The 23,642-nt window shown below is 38.1% G+C and overlaps 1 long non-coding RNA gene across 1 annotated transcript in view; it reads left to right on the top strand.

Moving 5' to 3' along the window:
- LOC118015712 overlaps positions 1-23,642 on the top strand; it is a 156,241-nt gene that overhangs the window by 68,712 nt on the left and 63,887 nt on the right. Inside the window, exons 3-5 of the long non-coding RNA XR_004680687.1 lie at positions 21,013-21,198; positions 21,310-21,452; positions 22,171-22,274. This is a non-coding gene — a long non-coding RNA (uncharacterized LOC118015712). The remainder of the gene's footprint in view (positions 1-21,012; positions 21,199-21,309; positions 21,453-22,170; positions 22,275-23,642) is intronic.

Here is a 23,642-nt window from a genome sequence, read left to right as displayed (position 1 = left end):
TGGGTATTGAGGAGGGCACATTCTGCATGGAGCACTGGGTGTTATGCACAAACAATGAATCATGGAACACTTCATCTAAAATTAATGATGTAATGTATGGGGATTAACATAAGAATAAAAAAAATACAAAAAATAAAAATAAATAAATAAATAAATAAATAAAAACACTGTTGGCTCTCAGTGTGGCTGAAAGGAAACATGTCAAGTGAAAGAAGCACGTAGAGGGAAAAGACACAAGTGAATAATGGGAAACACAAGTGGGAATGAACAATAATGGCGAAGCAGAGTCAGGGACATGACATGATGTGTGGGAGCATGCAAAGAAGGGACTGGAAAACTTCAGAGTGGATATAAGGAAATTTTAAAGAATGGGGAAGACTGTACCAGTGCTAAGAATTGTTACAGGCCTACTATTTATGGAATCACGAACTTAGAGATCGGGGATGGGTTTTAGGGACATCCTTAAACCATCAAAATCATTTGCAAGATTACATACAAAATGATAGAAGAGGGTCACAGCACTTATCAGAACGGCAAAGGGGTATGGGGTCAAAGAAGCTTTATAATACCCTGGTAGTGAATGTCAGAAGCTCATATGGGGAGGTATGTAATCAGTCACATGCTGATAGGAGCAGGGGAGCACTGGCCACCTGAGGTGCCTTGTTGAGGGCCAGAAACTAAATATCCTGGTTGATATTTGTCTCATTTTGGTCACACTCTTCCTCCCAGTCCCGTGAGGCACCATGCTTGCAAGCTCGTGAATCTGTTTTTATCTTGTTGTGCATTCATGCATTCTCCTGTTGTTCTAACTGACATGTATCCCATATCCCCAACTTTGGCAAAAGCCATTGTCTACTCTGTTCCACAACTGGGCTCTTTCTCAGCATACCCGAACCCGACACACACACACACACACACACACACACACACGCACCCACCCCCTTCTCCCACACACACACCTTTGTTCCTTTTGGTCATTAGGAATCATTTTTCTTCTAAATGCAGCAAGATAAACTAGATATAAGACCGCCATGAGTGGAGAGGACACAGCAAAATCTAGAGGCTAAGAAATCTACAGTTCTTGGTGACAAAGGGATGGGGTTCTGTGGGCTCAGGGAAAACCTTGCCAGGCAACAAGAGGAAATGTTTTCTCTATTTTCATCAAGTCTGTGAAAGGAAGCTGTGTGTGTGTGTGTGTGTGTAAAATAAAGACTGTGGGGTAATTTCTAGTGCAAACCACTAGATGGAGTTCCTGCCTAAAGAACACACTCGGATCTGGGACTTCAATCTGCGCATTTTCTCCTCTAGATGAAAATGTGAATTGGGGGCACCAGGTGAAACCCCAGTCTATCTAAAAGGCTCTGTAATCTTGTTTTGTTGTGGAACACACTTTCTCTCAAACTTCTTTCTCCATTTCTTCTCAGGAATTGCCCCAAATATGGGTCATTCCTTGCCACATGGTTTATTAAGCTTAGACCGCTGCAGCAGTGTTTACTTTTCCAATGGTTCTTTCCCTTTGCATGCCTGAACAGCCAGTTTTGTCTTTTTTCCTTCCATTTCATGAGCTTTAAGTACTGCCTGTACTGTGAAGAACTCTTTGTTCCTTGAAAGGAAACCCTGCAAACATAGGTAATTCTCCCAGTATGGCTTTTGCGTGCAAACAGGGCAGTAAATAAACTCAGACAAATCTGGAGCTAGCCAACTTCTCTTTCTGGGGGTTGAGCTGAGTTTTTCTGACTGATACCGATTACCCCATAGCTAAGGAAATTGGGACAAACTTCATTTTTATTACAAAGATTACTAGCAACAAGTGTGCATTTATTCTGCAAATAAAACTCCATAATTTAAACATATGATAGATCGATTTAATGAGCTATGAACTCACACATATTTGACATTTTTTGCCAACAAAAAGCTTCACGCTTGAGATTTATGAGTGAACTGACAATTCACAGGGTTTGCCTGTTTCCCTTTTGTGTGTAAGAAAGCAACAACTTTGCACTTGACAAAGAATGATTTGTTTTCTAGCTAAACCAGATGGAGAATTAGGTTACACCAATGTTAGCCTTGGGAAATCTTGATACCAAGTAGCCTCTGAATCCCTCTTACCTAGGCTGACCAAGGTCAAGGTGGCTGAAAGAAAATTGGGGGCTGAAGACCTTTCTTTCTTTCCAGTGTCTGATGCTCAGTTAACCCCTCTTTCCTTCTGCATTTCTTGCAGTCAGTAGCAGGGGCCATGTTTATCACTCTGCCTCCTTGCTTCTACCTCTTGGTCAGGACTGGGAAGAGGGCAGCATTATCCTACCATCCCAAATGACTAGACCAGGTGATTCCTGCAGGATCTCCCAGGAGAGCCTAAAGTACTCTGAGTATTTAAAACACAGGAAATTTAATGCGGGTAATTGGTTATACAAGTGATAGCAGAGCTGCAAAGACTAAGAGGGCAGGAAGGCAACCCAGGATTAATAATAGCAAGAAGTCATTACTACCTCTGGGCTTGAAGGGACAAAGGGAGAAGGAGGTGTGACCTGAACCCAGGGGCTAGGATCACCAATCAGAGCTTGGAACCATAGAAACCCTGACAGCAGGACCTGGAGCCATGGGGAAGATGGATTCCCTCCCTGAGATGCCACCCTGGCAGAGTAACAGGGGGAAATTCTCTGGCTTTCCCCTTCGTTGGCTCTCCAATCTTTCAATAAAGCCTTCCATTGTCCAAACTCACCAGAAGCCAGCTGACAGGGATCCTGGGAAATACCAGGCCCCTGGCTATAGAGCAAAGCAGAGAAGGGCAAATGGGTCCAGGAAAAGTACAACAGGCGAACATCCATACCAAGTAAGACCAATCCAACATTTTCTTCCGGGAATTAGGATGGGCTACGAAAGCTAGTGTCAGTTGCTTTTGAGTATTGTAGCTGGGAGGTCCTACAGAGCTAGATTGTGGTCTCCTGTTAAATGTTTTTGCTAAAAGGGAGACAACCAGCATGGAAAGAGTAAAGACAGGGGGGAGATGGCTGAGTGAAGGAGAAGATAATAGAAAGGTGTATCTAAGAGGATGAGAGAGAAGCAGAGCTGTTGGTGGTCTTCAGGTACCGGGAGATAAAAGTAGGAAATCAGGGCCTGCCAAAGGACTAAATACTTCAAATAAAAGACAAAGCACAGTAGGAAGTAAATAATGCTTGGAGTTTCTCTATCTTTGATGGGGCTTCTAATTTTAATTGGGTATGGCTATATTCTATTCCAAAATGGAATGAAAACAAGAAGGCCAACAATTTTGTAGCATCTAAACCTGGTGATACATTTAAAAGAATTGTATTTTTTGGATCACTGTTGCCTTCTAATAAAATACTTATTAAATACAGACATTTTAAATAAAAGTAAAAAGGGAGTATCTTTGGGCACATTTGGGCTGAATTTTTATCCATTTAATCCAAAAAATATAGAAAAAGGCTAATATCTTCTATTTAGCAGATTTTGCTCTGAGTTTTCTAGGAAACTCAGCACCTGTAGAGAAAGTATTTTTTAATTCATTGTATAATAGTCTACTGAGAAAAGTCAATTAAAGGTGTCAAATTATTAACCATAAAATGTAATTGTGAAGTTTGCAGACAATTTTATGAAAAAATTAAAGAAAACATTACATAACACAAAGTGTTCAGTAGCATACCAGTGACACGGTATTAGACACAGGTATATGTTCCAAAAATATTCTGCTCATTTTTTTAATGTTCATATTGTCAACTTAAGGAAACTTTAAAAATTATTCAATATACACAGACATATGTTGTCTTAACTTTTTAAAATGAATTAAAAATAGTTTTAAAATGAATCTATTTTATAGATCCAGTAATGCAATATAAGCAGTTTGTTGATCAGTAAATAAATATTAAAATAAATAATCAGACCCACTTTTCCCAAGGAGCAGTCAGGCTCAGAATACTCTTTGTGGACTCTGAGCTCCCCAGCAGCACCTCTGAGGGGAAGACAGAGCCTCACCTCCTACTTCCCTTAATACATCCTTGTGGACATTTTATCTCCCCAGTAGGAGGGCTTAAACTCCTATTTCTCACTGAGACTCTATATTGTACTTCATGTTCATTCTTCACCCTGACAGCAGACTGCTAGTAATTCTTCCTAACATTTCAGAAATTACCTGTAGAACAAATCGGTTGGTCCCTGGAGGAGAAAATATTGTACTCTTTCTCGCTTGGATTACAGCTTATTCCTGCAGATGATATCCTTATGCTTTCCAATTATATGTTAGATAACCAGAACAGATAAAACAAACAAACAAAATAACTCCAAGTAGGAAACAAAAAAGAATGTTAAAGCAGTGAAAATTATAATAAAACAGGCTAAAACAATCAAATGAAATTAAACCATGGTAAGGTCCTAAAAAGAATGAAGACAAGAAAGCAGTATAAATAATAATAAAAACACAGAGTAGACCAAAGACAATGAAAATACGGTAAAAGAGTAAAAATGAAAGGAACAAAAGATTCAAAGAATAAATGAAGCCAAAAATGAGATAGAAAGTAAGTTCAGGTTTTGATTTATAAGAACTAAATTAGTTGAAGATTGGATGAGGACTCGGCCACATTAAGAGTTCTTTGTCTCACCCTGTCATGCAAAAATAATCTTGGCCTTACTGGCTAAGCCCGACCTGGAAATTCTAGAGCAAGACTCGGGATAGAATGCTAGCGCAGGAGGCCTTCAGGGCTATGGGGCGGATGCCAGAATGCAGTTTAAATCTATGAAGAGAGGGGCACCTGGGTGGCTCAGTTGGTTAAGCGACTGCCTTCGGCTCAGGTCGTGATCCTGGAGTCCCGGGATCGAGTTCCACATCAGGCTCCCTGCTCAGCAGGGGGTCTGCTTCTCCCTCTGCCCTCTTCCCTCTCATGCTCTCTGTCTCTCATTCTCTCTCTCTCAAATAAATAAATAAAAATCTTTAAAAAAAAAAAATCTATGTAGAGAAAACTTCTCTGAAGCCTGACTATTTAGATCACAGATCGTGGTACAGTAAATGGTTCCTTAGAAGAACAATCTAGGCCAATCTCCTTTGTATAGACTTGCAAACTAGAGCCTGTGTTGAAGAAAACAGTATAATTTCAGTGATGGGGGTGGATAGATGGAGACATAGAGGACCTTTCTTGGCAATACCGTCTGATTAGGAAGCCTGTCTAATTGAAGATCTTATCCTCAGCACCTTTTTAAATAATCCTTTTTCTGGCACCTGAAATTTTTGGAATTGACACAGGTTTGCTTGATATGCCTGATGACCAGTTAGCCCGCTTGGGATCCATTCCCTGGGCTGACTAGATTGGTTGTAGCTGCACAGCTGAGATGTGTCCAAGAACAGTGGTTTCCCATCAAGGACACAGGAAGCCCTGCTGGCCTGGGGTGAGTCAAGGCTGATGCAGAGGAAGGGAGTGGAGGAGGATAGTCCTGCAAAACCCTTGGCTGGGTTTGGTGGAGCAGATGGAGAAAGCTCTGAAAAGGGGAAAAAAATTGCAGGACCTGCAATGATCCTGGGCCAGCCCCAGCCTGGCTCAGCTGCTCAGGTGGTGCCAGGGATCTCTGCACAGCTGCCTCTGGGAAAGGGGCCCCAAGCACAGAGCTGGTGGTGGGTTAGGACATCTATGGTAAGACCCAGGGGTCTGCAGGCCTCTTTACTTGTGACAGTTCTGGAGTGAGGGACTGTATTCATTTCCTATTACTGCTGTGACAAATCACCACACACTGAGGGGCTTAAGACAACACAAATTTATGCTCTTAAAGTTCTGGAGATCAGAAGTGTGAAATGAGTCTTAGTCTAAAATCAAGGTGTCAGCAGGGTGAAGTCCTTTCGGAGATTCTAGGGGAAAATATATTTCTTGCCTTTTCTAACTTCTAGGGAGCACCTGCATTACATGGTTTCTGGCTCCGTTCTCCATCTTCCAGCAAGGTTGTGTCTTCAAATCTCTTCACAACTGGCTCCGCCCCCTTCTCCTTTTCTGTTTCCCATGAGGCCTTCCTATTCTAACCCTCCTACTTTGCTCTTATAAGGGCCTTGGTGATTACATTGGGTCCACTTGGACAATCCAGAATAATCTCATCTCAAAATCCTTAATTTATCAGAGCTGGAAAATCCCCTTTGCCGTGCAAGATAGCACATTCACAGAGTCAGGGGATTAAGATGTGGATGTCTTTGCCTACCACAAGAGCTTCTATCACCTGTCATGTCAGGAGATGGCATGGTGTCCTTGCAGAAACACCCACATTGAAGATGCCTATCGTCAGCTCTTGGTCCTCACCACTCTCCTGGTGGGAGGTGAAGGCAGACACAGCCTCAAGACTTCAGTAAAGGATGAGTTATTGAGCCAGCTGCTTTAGGGCTAACACAGGACTCCACTTTCTTTTGCAGTCTCTGCAACTTAGGCCTCTGGTTGCTTAGGAAGAACAGAACTAAAGTTTGGCTGTAAAACTTTTTAGTACCAGACATGTTCATTGAGCAACTGTATACTCAGTACTTTCTGGTTACTGAACACTAGGCTGGAGAACAGAACCGGTGAGTAAGACCGATTGCTCTAAGATTTTATTGATTTTGCTTGTTGTCTCCCCACATGCTAGAATCTAAGCTACATTAGGGCACAGATTTTATATTATTTACTACTAAATGCTGATGCCAACTTTTCAGGGGTTTTGATGGTAAATTCCCAACAAACTTTTGCTTAATTTTGACCTTAGTGAATGTATAATTCAATATACTGGACAAGAGGTTGACAAATTCTGGCACTTAGGCCAAATCTCATCTACTAATTGTGTTTGTAAATAAAGTTTTGTTGTGTCACTGCCATACCCATTTATTCAGATATTGCCTTTGGCTGTTTTGTGCTACAATGGTGGAGTTGAGTGACTACACAGACTGCATAGTTTGCAACTTGGGGCTAAAATATTTACCATCTGGGCCTCTACAAATCAAGTTTGCCATCCCCTGGGCTGAAAGATAAATGGTAACTGCTTTGAGTATAAGATCTATGATAGGAAATATAGGATGCCTTTGGTTATTCTTGGAGTGTCTCATGCTCCCAAGGTTGTGTCTTTAGAGAGGCCCTTTAGGGTATCAGTCAGCTGTCCACAGTGGTTGTCATGAAGGATCCATTGCTTCAGTCTTCATGGTCCCTGCAGGTTTGTTGTTTCATCACCCATGAGAATCTTTGTTGAGGTGGGAACTCTAGCATCTAGGATCTAGATTCCCTGTATAGGCCATTCTGCCTTCCCATCCAAGATCTCTCCACCTTCCTGCTATAAGGTGGGGGAGTAGGGCTTGGACTCTACTTCTCCCTTCCCTGAAATGTCTTATGATTGTTTGCTATGACCTCATCACTTCTCTCTTTCCCTTACCTTCCAGAGACTCTAATATAATCTAATGTCTTCAAAAGATTTAGATATTTACAAAAAACTTAAATTTCTAATTTTTTCTCATCAGAATCCCTAAGGCAAGAAATTGCAAAGTTTGGTTGCTGGTTTGGAAAAGGTATTAGGTAGAAATGGTGATAACAAAAAAATACTGCTATTTTGGGGAATTGTCCCGCCTTATTTGCATTGCTACGCTGTTGGACTATATCCTGAAAGCAATAAATTTTAAAGAAAATCAAGAGAGAATGCTTTTAAGGAAGAGAGTGACAGATGAGCTAAGGTGATGATGCTCAATATTTAATGGGTGGTGTATGCAATAACCGTTCCAACAACTATTATGGCAAGATGGGTACATCTTGGCTGAGGATCAGCTAGATTTGTATGTTGGAAGTTGATCTAGCTGTCAAGGGCAGAATAGATGGGCGGCATCCCTCCAAGATTAGAGGGAGGCTAGGGAGGAGAGTATTACAGTAGTGTAGGAAACAGATGATGAGGCCTCTACTTAGAGAGTTGCAATGGGAATGGAGGGGGAGTGTACAGCAGCTAACTTGATTTTAGATGTGGAAGCAAAGGGGTTAGGTGAATGATAGATGCTGAGACTGAGGGAGAGGGAAAGTCATGGATTGCTTATAGGGCTTGGGTGAGGGGGTGGCTGATGGAGTTAGGAGATGGTATAGAGAAGCAAGCATGAACAGAGGGGAAGATGGGAAATTAACTTGGCTGGGGGATCACACCTTCTGGCTTACCTCTGGAGTCCTTCCTTTAAATGCTTAGTGAATGACTTAGGCATCCCAGGAAAGAGAAGACCCCTTATGCAGGAATGGCAGACATCTTTGCATCAAGGGAACCATTTCGTTCTGTGCAAGCCCAGCCCAGGGGGCTAGGAAGGGGGACCTAAATGTTTATTAAGTCATTTTTTTTTGCCATCCTGCCAGCATTTTTGTATGTAGATTTTATTTTATTAAATATGGAGTCCTCCAGTCTGAACTCTTTCTCCTCTATTTTAGGTCCAGATAGTTCTATGTAGCATTTAAGATCACATGAAATCACACACACACAAAACCCTTTTCCATTCTGATTCTATTAGGAATTATGTTTTGTTTGTTTTTTTTCCCTTCCAAAATAAGTTTTCCAAACCCCATAAAATATAACACCCGACACATACTGGTTTCATTTACTGTGATTCTACAGAAAGATTTCCTGACCGGACAATGCAGATAAGGCATGTGGCAAAATTGACATTTGGCCTATATTTTGTTCTAACCCCAAATATCATGAATAATCCCTCTCCCATAAGGACAGTATCTGACAATAGTAAAATGGCCGTTTTTTGGCTATCAAAGTATGATCTGCCATAGAAGCAGAAGGCAAAGTAATAAAAAGGGAATATTTAAAAGTACTTTCTCCTCCCTCAGTGTCCCCACTTCCCCATGCTGTCCTTCTCTTCCTCCCTCTTTTCCTCCTCCTCCTCATCTTCCTTATTCTCATGGGAGTAAGCACTGATGACCATACAGTAGCCTAAATACGCTTTTCAGCCTAGAGTTCCCAAAATAAAAAATAAGGAGAGGTTAAGGGTTGCATTTATGATGGAAACTGTTAAAAACTTTTCCAAGTAAAAGTTTTTCATTGAGTTCAAATTCTTTTTCACTTAAGTGGTTGGATACAACTTAGGATCTCTTCAGAGAGTAAAGTAAAATATTAAAAAGTAAAATCCTTCTGGTGATTTAGCAATACAAGAGCCTGCTGTCTTTGTCTTTCCATTAGATCCATAGCCAGAGGATAGATGTGCTGAATGTGTAAATATGCTTTAAAGACCGTTTATTTTTATTTTTTTAATTAATAAACTAAATTTTTTAGAGCAGTTTTAGGTTCACAGAAAAATGGAGCTGAAAGTACTGAGAATTACTGTCGTCCCTGTACTCACACATGAGCAACCTCCAATACCACAAGTGGTACATTTGTTATAACCCATGAACCAACATGGAGTCATCATCACCCAAAGTCCGCAACAGTTTACATCAGAGTTCACGCCTGGTGTTGTACATTCTATGGGTCTGACAAATGTATAATGATGTGTATCCACCACTGGAATATCACACAGAAAACTTTAGCTGCCCTGAAAATCCTCTTCCAGAAACACCCTCACACACTCACCCAGAAATAATATTTTACTAATTGTTTGGACATCCCATGCCCAGTCAAGTTGACACGTGAAATCAGTGATCACAACAATATTTGCTTTAAACATTTATATGTGTTTTAAAGACATTAAGAAAGGAAGCTCATTTTTCAGTTCACTCTTTTTACAATTTTGGATACTTTTTGCTCATTCTTAAACACTTGTATTTACCTATGCTACCAAATCCTTTCAGTCTGAAGAACTTCTTTTAGTATTTCTTGTGTGGATTTGCTGGCAATCTATTCTCTTTTTTTTATGTTCTGTTAGCCAACATATTGTACATCATAAGTTTTTGTTGTAGTGTTCAACGATTCATTAGTTGTGTATAACACCCAGTGCTCATCCCAACACGTGCCCTCCTTAATACCCATCACCCCCCTCCCTTCTGTAACCCTCAGTTTGTTTCCTGGAGTCCAGAGTCTCTCATGGTTTGTCTCCCTCTCTGATTTCTTCCCATTCAGTTTCCCTCCCTTCCCCTGTGGTCCTCCGTGCTATTATGCTAAGTGAAATAAGTCAGGCAATCTATTCTCTTAATTTATTTTACATGAAAGCGGCTTTTTTCACTTTGATTCTTGAAGATATGTTCATTGGATATAGAGTTCTAGGTTGACAGTTTTCTTTTAGCAGTTTAAAGATGTGGTCCTTCTGTTTTTTGGTCCCTATAATTCTTGATAAGAAGTTCATGGCGATTTGAATCCTCATGCCCCTTTATGTAATATGTTTATCTCTGGTTGCTTTCAGTGTTTTCTCTTCATCTTTGATTTCCATAGTTTATGATATGCCGAGATGTGATTTTTATTTATGCTCTTTCTGTTTAGTGTTTGCTGAGGTTCTTTAACCTGTGGATCAGTATTTATATATCCTCTACTATATTTAGGAATTTTTCAGTATTCTTTCTTCAAATAGGTTTTTCTTTCCGTTCTCTTTTCTCCTTTTGGACTGAAATGATCCATATGCTATCCATCCTTGTTCTTCACATTTAAATAATTTTGGATTGTGTCAGGACTCTGTATACTGTTTTAATGCTCCAAAGAGTGTTGATATTCTAGCAGGCAGCTAACTTGGTGAAACTCAAACTGGAAAGTCTGTCTTAACTGTGGTGGAAGTTTAAATCTCAGATTAATTCTTTCAGTTCTAGGTGAGTCGTTTGAGTGTGTCCAACTCATAAAGTTCAGAGTTCTTACACATAATTTGGGGCCCCTCTTTCTTTAGACTTTTTCCATCTGAAATTGCCTCTTCCCTTTCTGGTACCTGTGGTTTCTCTGGGATCCACTACTCAGTTCATCCGGTGAGCAGGATAGAGGGGTTTCTATCAGAGGGCCAGTCACCCTGCATCACGTTGTGACTGCAGCTTGTCCACAGGCCAAAAAAGCAAAAATGGAAAAACTCATCCTCTTCCAGTCCCTCCTCCCAAGCTCTAATATCCCTTCAAAATTTGATTCCTCTGCAGAGACCTCGGGTAGTTTTTCTTTTTGACTCTGTGTTTTCCCATGTTTACGGTCATCTGTTAAAGAACCGTTTTGTTAGGGGCTTACTCTACCATAGAGAAACGTCACTTCCCTCCATTTTGACTACATTATTTTTTTCATTTCTTTCTTCAAGGGTTCACTAGATCCTGTAGCAGGTTCTCAGAGCACCAAGAGTCACAAGGCATAGGAATTAAAATACAGACTTTGGAGTAAAAAGACTGGATTTGTACAGTGACTCTCCACCTTAGTCACCCAATAACCTTGGGCAAGATATTTACCATCTGTTTCTTGACCTGTTAAAGAATAATGGAAAAACATAGTGTGGAATGCTAAGCAGAGCCTTTCACACTAGAGGTACTTAGGAAATGCTAGTGTGTCTCACTTTCGGTAACTCCATCCACTAAAGGAGATTATGTATATCAGATAAATATAATGCAAAGTGAAATAACTTTTGATAGAGGGCTATACAGAGGAGCAATGAAGGACCTATCTCCCACCATATGAAAAGAAATGGGAGAGCTTTCTGAAACTGAGTTGTTATTTAAAAATTAATTTGTAGTTTTTCATGTTTTCTATGTAATGTCATTTGTTAAATCTTTTGCAAATACTTTTTCAGTCCATCATCTGACTTTTGTCTTTATTTGTGTCGATGTTTGCTGTATAGAAGTTTTACGTTTTTGTGGCCCAATCTTCCCCTTATCTTCTAGGTTTTATATCTTGTCTATGAAGTCTTCCCTACTCCCTGATTATAAAACGCTCTCTGATAGTTCTTATTGTATGTTCATATTTTGTACATTTATTATAACTCCAAAATCTGTTTGAAGGGTTTTGTGTGTGTATTTGTGCATGTGCATGTGTGTGTATGCGCGCGTGTGCACTTGTGCGTGTGTGTGTGTGTGCATAGTGAGGTCTTGTGATAGAGATAGTCTGAATTTAACACTTTCAAAATGAATGGCCAATAGTTTCCCGATATTGGAAAGAACATCTTTCCCTATTGGCATAAAATGTCACTTTTATAATAAATAAAATTACAGCTATGTTTCTGGACTCTATGCTATACCATGAAACAGTCTTCAATTCTTGGGCTAACATCATGGTTTCTGCTACTACAACATAGTTCTCTTTGACATCTGGTAGGATAGAAGGCCCTTGTTCTTCTTCCTTTATTCTGTTTTTAATGTTCTTTGCTATTCTTACGCATTTTATCTTTTATGGAATTTTAGAATAGCTTGTCAGAGTTCATAAATGATCCAGCTAGAGGAGACAACTGGGTAGCTCGGTCAGTTAAGTGTCTGCATCAGGCTACCTGCTCAGTGGGGAGTCTGCTTCTCCTCTCTCCTTCTGCCCCTCCTCCCTGCTTGTGCTCTCTCTCTCTCTCTCAAATAAATAAATAAAAATTTTAAAAAAATGATCCAGTTGGAATTATGGTTCTAATTTCATTTTATTATGAATTAATTAACTGGAACAGAACTGACATACTTACCACATTGAACTTTTACACCCAGGACTGTCATTTATTTTTACATTGTTTAGGTCTTTCAAAGTGTGTTAGTAAAGTTAACATTGTTTTTTATTTGAATCTTTCACATTTGTTGCTAGATTTATTTATTCCTATATATTCCAGGTTTCCTTTTAAATTGCTTCCTCTCATTGGTATTGCCAATCTTGTTTTGGCAAGATTTTATTTGTCTCAGAGAAACTGATTTTTTTGAGTCATATAAGATTCTGTTATGCTGAATAATATGGTAACATTAATTCTAACTAGAAAAAAAGTACTAGATTTAGAATCACAAAAAGTGGGATTGTGCCCCATCGCTTCTCGGCCTTTTGGCTAAGATCAAGTGAAGTGGGATTGTGCCCCACTATTTATTATATATAAATCATTTAACATTTTTTTTGTTGTTCTCCGTTCTCATCTGTAAAATGGGAGTAATTATTTTAACTTCATACAGGGTCATTATAAATATCCAGTAAGTATCCATTTGGGAATATGCTTTATATTAATGTAAGTTATCAGTAGAATTCTTACTTTTACTAAAATCCTTGGATAGAAGGTAAGAGTCAACACTTTTATGGATTTAAGAAGCTCTGGGAGATTCCTATAACTGAAACAACCCTACATGCTACAATATCCTTGTAAGTTAAAGAGAAATAAAAAATTGTCTGAAAACTTTTTCAAAAAGCCCATTAGAACCACTGCAGAGGTATATTTTGAGAGCTCCAGGTTGTAGAATAGCTCTCCTTTATTGGACACTTTCTATGCTTGAGTTTACACATATTATTTAAATTTACAAGGTAGGTATTATTACCTCCATTTTAAAGATTCTTTCCTTTCTCCTTTCAAACTTACTGAAAAGTTGCAAGAATAATAAAAAGGATTTTTGTATAATCTTAACTCAGATTCTCTAAAAGTTAACATTATCTATTTATATAAATGTTTTATTTATTATGTTTGCCTTTTTATTCTTCCCCCTCCACATATTTAACCTACAATTGTTATAATTGTATTATTATTTTTCATACTTTAGAGAAAGAACAAATTGAAGATGTAATGCCTTATTGCTCCTTAATACTTGAGGAACCCTCTCCTACAAAATTACTGGACAATTGTTAGAGGCAAATAATATTGATAGAATACTACTATTCAAACACAGAGCCCTTGGCCCATTGTCTCAATAATGTCTTTGTAAACACATCCATTCTTTTTTCTCTGGGATCTAGGACCACCTGTTGCATTAAATTGTCGTATCTTTTTAGTCTCCTTCAATCAGGAAGAGTTTTTCATTTTTTTCTTTGTCATTCATGACCTTGACATTTTTGAGAAGTACAGGCAAGAAGTACAAGTGCTTTGTAGAATGTTCTTCAGTTTGGGTTATCTGATGTTTTCCCATGTTTAGATTAATGTTATACACTTTTTTTCCTTTGACAAGAATAGCACAATGATGCTGTGTTCTTCCTACAAGGAAGCAGATGGTGTCTATTTGAACCATCACTTCGGATGTTGACTTTCATTACTTGGTTAAGATGGTGTCTGCAAGATTGCTCTACATTAAAGTCTGCTTGATATATGTTGTACTTATTCATTAATACATAATTATATTAATAAGTAATTAATAAGTGTTTTATGGGCAGCTGTTTTGAGACTATGTAAATATTCTGTTCCTCAACAAATTTTCACCTACTAGTTTCAATATTCATTGATGATTTTTATCAGAATCAGTTATTACTATCATGGCAGTTTAATTCCATTATCTCTTCCACATGATTAATGGGAATACTGAAAGGTGGAGCTTTCCATTCACCTCCATCTATTTATTTATATTAGTATGGACTCTGGAATTACTCTTATGCAATCTGTAGCCATAGTCATTTATTTGAGGTTCAAATTGTCCCACATTTGGCCAGTGGAATACCTTCAAACTGGCTCTCATTTATTTATAGAATTTCAGTTATAATGGGGCTTATTTTTGCCATCCTATTTTATTTAAAAAAATTTACTGTATTGTCTTTTTTAGTTTGATCTAATCTCCCTAATGATAAATTTCCTAATCCATTCTTAGGTGAACTCATCCTGCTGTTTGTCTCATGTATTTTACTCTTTATTTCAACAACTATGTTTTTTATATGTTATTTTCCCTAACTTTTTTTTAAGGATTTTATTTATTTATTTGAGAGAGAGAGAATGAGAGATAGAGAGCGTGAGAGGGGGTAGGGTCAGAGGGAGAAGCAGACTCCCCGCTGAGCAAGGAGCCCGATGCGGGACTCGATCCCGGGACTCCAGGATCATGACCTGAGCCGAAGGCAGTCGATTAACCAGCTGAACCACCCAGGTGCCCCTTTCCCTAACTTTTTAAATGAATTTTTATTATTGCTTCATATTACTATTATCTTTCCTTATCTCCTTAATGATACATTTTCATGTTTATTCTAAATTATTGGCCCCTTTGTTCTGGCTGGTTCTTTAGTTGCTGCTTTGCCTCTCTTTCACAGTGGTCATATCCTTAGGTGAATTGTTATTTTGTCTTGTGAGATCACATTGCCTAGAGGTAACAATTACCCTGGAAATGAGTGTTAATTAAAGGCTAAGGCCAGGCCTTCATCTCTGTACACCTCAGTGAGTTTGTGGAGGGAAGAATGAGGTCTTGCATCACTTTTAACTCTTAGGAAAAGATAGCATGGTGAGGAGGTGATGGTTATAGGTGTAATATTGCCAATCCTGGGGATTTCAGAGGTAGAGGGTAGGATCTGGGCAGTGGTATCCATTTTCAATAATTCTTCACCCAATTAAGGCTTTTGAGCTAACTCCTGTCACTCTGGCTGTCATTGATTTGGGTGCTGAAGGAATAAGCCATGATTTCCCCAAGGCTAGCAAGACTGAGACAAGAAGAGAGTTAAAAAAGATTTACCCCAATGGATCTCCTCACTGCTTTCCAGACCATTTCTGGCCCATGCTGCATTTACCCATTTCCTACACAACCCTGGCCAAGAGAGTCATCTTTCTCTCCAGGGCTTCTTGCGTTTTCTTGATGATTCTGGGAATCCACATTTCCCCACTTATGTCTGTGGTTTTATCAGGTTTGACATTTGGCAGGGAGCCAGCAGCAGCCCTTGCTGGTTTGTACTCAGACAAAAAACTTGCAAAAATTTGTTCTGTATAGTCGAATGGCTATAATTTCTATTTTATAACTTCAGGTTTTCAGTGCAGATTGTACATGCAGTCTCCTAGGTTTATTTTCAGGATTTTATTCTTTAAAAAAAATTGAAGTCATTCATCTATCTATAATTTGTTTTTGTGGATGGTGTAAGATTGGGATGGGGAAATTTCTATGTTTATTTTTCCAGAAAGATAGTCTGCTGTGTCATTATCAATAAATAATCCATCCTTTTACTTAAGAATTGAACTACAAATATGTCAATACAATAAATTCTTTTACATGGTAGGTTTTATTTCTGGATTCCCTATTACATTTCACTGATCTGTTTGGCTATTTCAGTACCAATACCATAGTGAATAGATTAAAGAGGCTTTGTTATTAAGGTCTTGAACCACTAGCAGCTCAGCTATAGTTACTCTCAGGACTCATTCTGTCACAAAGGATGAGACACATATCCAGAGTCACCAATGCTGGCTATGGCTCCCTATTTTAATTGGAAATACTTGTTGAATCACTTTTTGTGTGTGCCAAAATATGAAGGATAAAATCTGCCAAAAATCAGCATTCAGTGTAGAGGCTGTCTGGTTTGGTTGGTTTATTAGATAAGTAAATCATACTCTTTTCTATTTTTTTTAAATACCACACTGTTTTTAAAAATTAATTTAAAAGGCTACATAATTGGTGGTTGCTGCTAAAGGAAAGTAAATGGCATCTTAGTCTTCCTTAGGAGGTTTTCCACTTGGATCCCAGTTCAGTTTCTTCAGAACATAATGCCAATGGGAAACAATGTGGTGGTGGTTTCAGATGTGGTCTTTAGACTTGAGATCAGGTCTTCCTTTGGTTCCTGGGAAAGAAGGTACATTATTCCTCACCACCAATACTTTTAGTTGTATCCAAGAAAAAATACAAGACTTTCTGCAGATTGTTAAATGTTAGCTTTCACCAGAGTTGCATAATTGAATTTTTGTTGAATCCAATATTTCAAAGACATTGCCTAAAATTTTAGAGCAAATTGTATAGGGGAAAAATAGAAACCACTAAATAAGTTTTCTTTAATGTGCATATTTATATTCATTGCATCTTTTTTCCCATCTGGTCCTGCCCTACCGCTGGTCCAAGAATTAGGTCTCTCTATGCATGACTTAACTCAAAACAACTAGGATTGCAATTTTGCCCCAGTGTATTAGAAAGGAAATGCTGTGATTTATGTCTTACAATGAAACCACGTATCTATATGCATTGCATCTTCTCTACCCTGCTTCCCCACCACCAGCTGAAGAATTAGGTCTCTCTGTGTATGATTTAACCCAGAACAACTCTGGTGGTAAGATCTATAATTTTGCATAAATGTATTAAAAGGAAAACCTTGTGATTTGTGTCTTTAAATATATAATGGGCACTATGCAGCTGGGTCAGCACTCTGATATTTCTTGGAGAGAAATCATAGCAGTATTTGGGTTCATCAGGCATCATTGACAGTGATTGTTTCCATATGGCTTCCTGAGAATGTAAAGCTTAGGAAGGGCCACTACTTACATCATACATAAATAAGCCAAAAACACCCTTTTTGCACTCTTTGTAAATGTTTTCTCATTATATTCATTTCATCAATTTGAGAACATTTATAACCAGCATCTTCCTGGACACATCATAGGATGACCACTGGAAATGCCACTTTCTCCAAAAATAAAAGGAAGGAAAACATTTCCTCTCTTCTACCAAACGTGAAATTTGAATTATTTTCAAAAGAAAAAAAATCTATACCCAAAGATGATACTTTGCTTGTTTAATCAGCAACTAATCATTGAGTATCTCCTGGCTCCCACATATATTGCATATTGTGAACATAACAATGTCCAGGGGAAAAAAGAGATCCCAGATAATTAATTATGCAGAAAACCCTTTGATTACAGTGATGGTAAATGCTTCCAAGGAAATGTTCAGTTTTTAAGGAGAGTTGGTGACCCCTAATAATATACAATAGGGTAAAGAGACTGTTTTTTGCTACTGATGTACCAAAGGAAAAGAAGGGAAGTCTTGAGCAAGGAGAATGGAGCAAGTGCTGTGGCTATTAAAGGTCCCAGGGGCCTTTTTGGTCAGGACTGGAATGCTTCTTTGGGATCATGTGATCAGAACACTGTTTCTGAAAGTGTGGTCTATGGGCCACCTGCAGCCCTACCCCTGGGATGCCTGTTAAATGTCGAGATTTGTAGACCTAGCCTACTGGAACCAAATGGAGCTATGTCGGAAGTCAGCATTTTAAACAAGCTTCCAATGTTCTTTTTCTGAACTCCATAATTTGAGCACTTTTGTACTGATTTAGATTCTCATGTTTATTAAATCCTCAAATGATCTTTGTACCCTTTCACTTTCGTCTCTGAATCATTTCTGGGATTACTTCACAGGGTCAGACATTTAGAAATAGCAAGTAGCCAGCCTAATTCCACATGAAATTAAAATACTCATAGTGTAGAAAAGTGGATAGAGAACTGAACCAGAAATCCAAACTTGTGTTTGAATTGTTCATATAACAATGTATGAAGAATAATACATGTTGTTATATATGGTCATGGAAAGAAATTTCTCCTCTCCGTTCTGTTTGCTTGTTCATAAAATGATCAGCATTTTCCAAACCTTGGTCAGTGCGCTACCACCTCCAAAATAGTACCACCTACAGTATTAGAAATATTTTTCTTTTAATGGTTACTTAAGTTTCATTTTTTAAAAAGCTTTATATCATTACCATAAATGGAAACAAATCATCACTTACTATAAATTAGAAAGTCATAACTATAAAATATATAACAATTAAAAAATTTTTAAAAATCTATCCCTGAAGTTCTAAAACAATTGTATTTACTGTTAATGATATTGTCATGATACTTTGGGAAACAGTGAATTAAATACTATTTAAGACTAGTTTCTGCTTTAAAAATCTAAGTGTTTATTAGAATCTCATGCAAATGGTTATTTCATTATTCCTGGAAGAAAAGAAGTCCAAATTTATAAAGCAATTTCCTAAAAACCAACCATCGGCAATTATCAGGGGAAAATTCTATAATAGAAGCTGAGAAAAAATGACCTTTTTTCCTCAAAAGAAATGGCACTTAATGTTACTCAAATATTTAATTAAATGACTATATCAAATATACAGTATTTAAGCAAAAATATTACATCTGCTAATTCCACCTGTTTCTTTTTTCAAATCATTAAAACTAGAATAGATTATAAAAAATATTACACTTTTAGCAGAAATGAAATTCCAAATCTGTTCACAGTACACTTATTGCACATCATTTTTTATCAGCTTTATTGAGATATAACTGACATATAACATTGTATAAATTTAAGATATACAATGTTTTGATCTGATGCATTTATATATTGTAATATGACTACTACCATAGTGTTAACACTTCTATAATGTCACATAATTGCCATTTCTTTTTGTGGTGAGAACATTTAAGATAGAATCTCCTAGAAAATTTTATGTATGTAGTACAGTATTGTTATCTATAACATAGAGTTTGTCTTTCTTTTCTGACTTATTTTCCTTAGCATAATGCCCTCAAGGTCCACTCATGCTGTCACAAATAGCAGTATTTCCTTCTTTCTCATGGCTAAATAATATTCTGTTATATATGTACAAATAATACAGATACATATATATAACATATGCACATATATGTATATACATATATATTATGTAAATGGAATATTATATATATTATAGTTTTATACATTATTATATAATATGTATGTTAATATATATATATCATCTTTATCTGTTCATCCATTAATGGACACTTATGTTGTTTCCATAATTTGGCTATTATAAATAATGCTGCAATGAACATGGAAGTGCAGATGTATCTTTGATATCTTGCTTTGCTTTTCTTTTCTTTTTTTCTGCTTTTATTTTCTTTGCATATATACCCAGAAGTAGAATTATTGAATCATATGGTATTTCTATTTTTACTTTTTTAAAAAAGATTTTATTTATTTATTTGAAAGAGAGAGAATGAGAGAGTGAGAGAGAGAGAGAACATGAGAGGGAGGAGGGTCAGAGGGAGAAGCAAACTCCCCGCTGAGCAGGGAGCCTGATGCAGGATTTGACCTGAGCCAAAAGCAGTTGCTTAACTAATTGAGCCACCCAGGTGCTCCTCTATTTTTAATTTTTTGAGGAACCTCCACACTGTTTTCCAGTGGCTGTACCAGTTTGCATTCCCACCAGCAGTACACAAGGGTCCCCTTTTCTCCATGTCCTTGCCAACACTTAATCTCTTGTCTTTTGGTTGATAGCTATTCTAAGATGTGAGGTTATATCTCATTGTGGTTTGATTGCGTTTCCCTGATAATTAATGATGACCATCTTTTCATGTACCTGTCAACCATTTTTTATGTCTTCTCTGGAAAAATGTCTATTTAGCTCCTCTGCTCATTTTTCAACTGGATAGTTGTTGGTGGTTATTGAGTTGTATGAGTTCTTTATATATTGTAGATATGAACCCCTCTATGAATCATAGTATCTAAATACCTTACTTAAGCAGATACTAAAAGCTCTGAAACAAGAAAGAGACAATAATACAATAATAGTAGGGGACTTCAATACCCTACTTCCAGCAGTGGATATGTCATCCAGATGGAAAATCAAATCAATTATATTCAAGTTGTAGCTGTCCCACAGTCCTTGGATATTCTGTTCTAATTCTTTTCAGTTTTTTTTTTTTTTTTTTTGCTTTTTGCTTTTCAGTTTTGGAAATTTATACTTTCATATCCTCAAGCTCAGATATTCTTTCCTCAGCTGGTTCTACTCCACTTATGAGCCCATCAAAGATATTCTTCATTTCTGTTATAGTGTTTTTGATCTCTAGCATTTCTTTTTGATTATTTCTTAGAATTTCCACCTCTCTGCTTATACTAGCTATCAGTTATTATGTGTTGTCTACTTTTCTATTAAAGATCTTAGCATATTAATCATAGTTTTTTGTTTGTTTGTTTGTTTGTTTGTTTAGAATTACTGGTCTGATAATTCCAACATGCCTATCATATCCGACTCTGGTTCTGAGACTTGTTCAGTCTCTTCAAACTCTGTTTTTTTATCTTTTAGTCAGCCTTGTAATTTTTTGTTGAAAGGTGGACATGATGTATAAGGTAAAAGGATTGGTAGTAAATAGTCCTTTAATAAGGTAGTGATAAAATGTAAGTGGGGAGGGGAAGTGCTCTGTAATCCTATGATTAGGTCTCAGTCTTTTGGTGACCCTGTGCTTGTCAACTGTGAACTTCAGTGCTTCTCAATTTGTTCCTTCTTTAGGTGGCTCAGGATGGCTGAAGGAGTCTAGAGTTGTGTATTTTATATCTTCCAGGTAGGTTAAGCTCTGATATAGTCTGATATGTTTTTTTTCTCTTAGACTTGCCCATATTGCACCTTCAGCAGTTTGCCAATTATAATTCAGGTCTCCCTACCCTGGCACTGGTACCTGTAGAAGTTTCTACTCTGGTACGTTGTGATTCTCTGTATTTGCTTTCTGTCTGTACAATTTTCAGGGCAGCGATTTCCCCTATAGCCTCATTTGTCTGACAGATCTAAGATGAGTTGTTGATTTTTCAGTGTGTTCAGCTTTTTTACTTGCTGTGAGGATGGAGCGAGGACTGGAAACTGGAAGTTCCTTTTCAAAGTGTTTTAAATTGGTGAATGGACTGATTCTTGGAAAGAGTGGGAAAAAGCGGGAAAGCTTTTGAGGCTAAAATTTGGTATGTGCATAGGTAAAATATGTTACACAGTAGAGGGGGAGAAAGAAATGAGGTCCTGCCTGACACAAAAAATTGAGACTTTTTTGGATGACTGAGATCCTGAGGATGGGACCTGATTTCATTGAGGATGTAAAATAGAGTACTCCACCACCCTAGTTCCCCTCACTTATTCCACAAACATTTAGGCACTGGAGAGACAAATGAATATATCTCTGCCTAAAGAGTTCACAATATATTAGACACTGTTGGTTGCCTACCTGGCTTCTAGACTCATGGCCTTCCTTTATTTCTTCAAGGGCACCATGCTGCCTTCCATGTCAGAGTCTTTACTCTATTTGCTCTCACTGGCACGCTCTCCCTGCCTGCTTAGCCCTTCCCCTAGACAAGTCTCTCTTATCTAGCACAGACACTGGTGGTTGCCCACATGCCATCTAACCTTCACATTCATCCCAACTTTTTAGTTATTCACTCCTTCTCCACACAATCATGTGCACCAGAGATAGAAACTACCTCTTCAGCCCAAGGGAAGGTCCTGGCTTAAGTTTGTCATGGAAATCCCATTTCCTTCAGTCAGTAGTTAGTTTAGGAGAGTGTATTTGACCTAATTCTGGTTGAGAAGGCATGAGGAGAAGCCTGTCAGAGGAGTTCTGGGAGGGGTTTCTATGCTTCTATGAAGGAGATGTAAGAAAAATCTGTTTCTTTCTTTCTCTTTCCGCAGTCCTGTCTGAATGTGAGACCTGGAACTTCGGTAGCCATTTTACCAGCTTTACCAGAGGATGAAGCACACACTTGAAGGAAGACAGCCAAAATAGCTACACAGAGGTGGGAATGGGGATATACAGTATGGGGAAGCTTCTGGACTTCATGTTTTGTGAGATAAAAAATTTCCTTATTGGGGTACCTGTGTTGCTCAGTTGGTGAAGCATCTGACTCTTGATTTCAGCTCAGGTCAGGACCTCAGGGTCATGAGATTGAGCCCCGTGTTGGGCTCCATGCTCAGTAGCGTGTCTGCTTGATATTCTCTCCCTCTGTCCCTCCCCCTGCTTTCTCTCTCTCTCTCTCTAAATATATAAATCAATAAAATAAAATCTTTTAAAAATTTTCCTTACTGTTAGATTTAGAGTTTCTGTTGAGGCCAAAGTATCATCATTGTATATCATTCTTCATCAAACAGCTCAAAAGCTGCTTCCTCAGGGAAGCCTTCCCTGAGCCCCCACTTTCTTCTTATTAGTCCTATCCTTTTATTTTATGCTCCTGTAGCTTCTTGGACTTTCCACCTATAGCATTTGCCATAATTCAAATTATTTATTTCTGTGATTATTTGATCAATGCCTGATATTCCCACTAGACCATTAACTCTAAGAGAGACCTTATGTCTGTCTTGCTCATCACTGTATTACCAGTGCACTAAATAGTGTCTGGTACATAGTACATGCTCACGAATATTTCTAGAATGAATGGATAAACACACAAACCTGTATGTAAGGCTCAGTGGAAGCCAGAAGAAAGGCCACACTTAAGCCACACTAGAAGAATAAGGAAAGGTCTCACAGTGGAGGTGAAATTTAACCTAAATTTTGAAGGAGGAGGAAGAATTTTCTAGGTTTAAAAGACAGTAGGGAAGAGTATTCCAGGCAGCTGTGCAGAGACAGCTGCAAGAGATTTCAGTTCAAATGTGTCCTCAAAATCATCTTTAACATAAAGGGGTATTTTTGTTTATAAAATGTTTCCTGTTTCCTAGTTTCAATTCCTGAACAGTGAAATTACCCTCAGTGTCACCCAGTTTCTCCATGGAATTCCTTCTTTCACATAAATTCCCTGTACCAATATTCACTTGCTCACCTTTTAGTAGTGGGCTGGAGGGAGAAATAGAGACCAGTGAAGATACTTTGTGACATGTCATTCTCGTGACCTGTGGAGTTATTCCGATTAACCAGCCAAGCAGCTAATATTCTCCAAGTCAAATCAGAGCAATGGAACAGGAATCCCCGCTGCCAAATATGGGTAAATTCCAGTCCAAGTTACCTCAGATCTATTATGAGTTTGGGGGAAAGTCAAATCTTTAGACCATTATATCCAGGAAACCCAATCATCTTTAGTCGGCACCAGCTGCCGTAGCCCATAATATGTCATGTCGTATATAACACTTCAGAAATTGTTGCAACTGCATCCAATACTTCTGTCCGTCCT

Source organism: Mirounga leonina, unplaced genomic scaffold, assembly GCF_011800145.1.
Source record: "Mirounga leonina isolate KUSES-001 unplaced genomic scaffold, KU_Mleo_1.0 Mir_166, whole genome shotgun sequence".
Lineage (NCBI taxonomy): Eukaryota > Metazoa > Chordata > Mammalia > Carnivora > Phocidae > Mirounga > Mirounga leonina.
The sequence above is the reverse complement of the archived record's forward strand: the minus strand, read 5'-3'. Positions and strand labels throughout refer to the sequence as shown.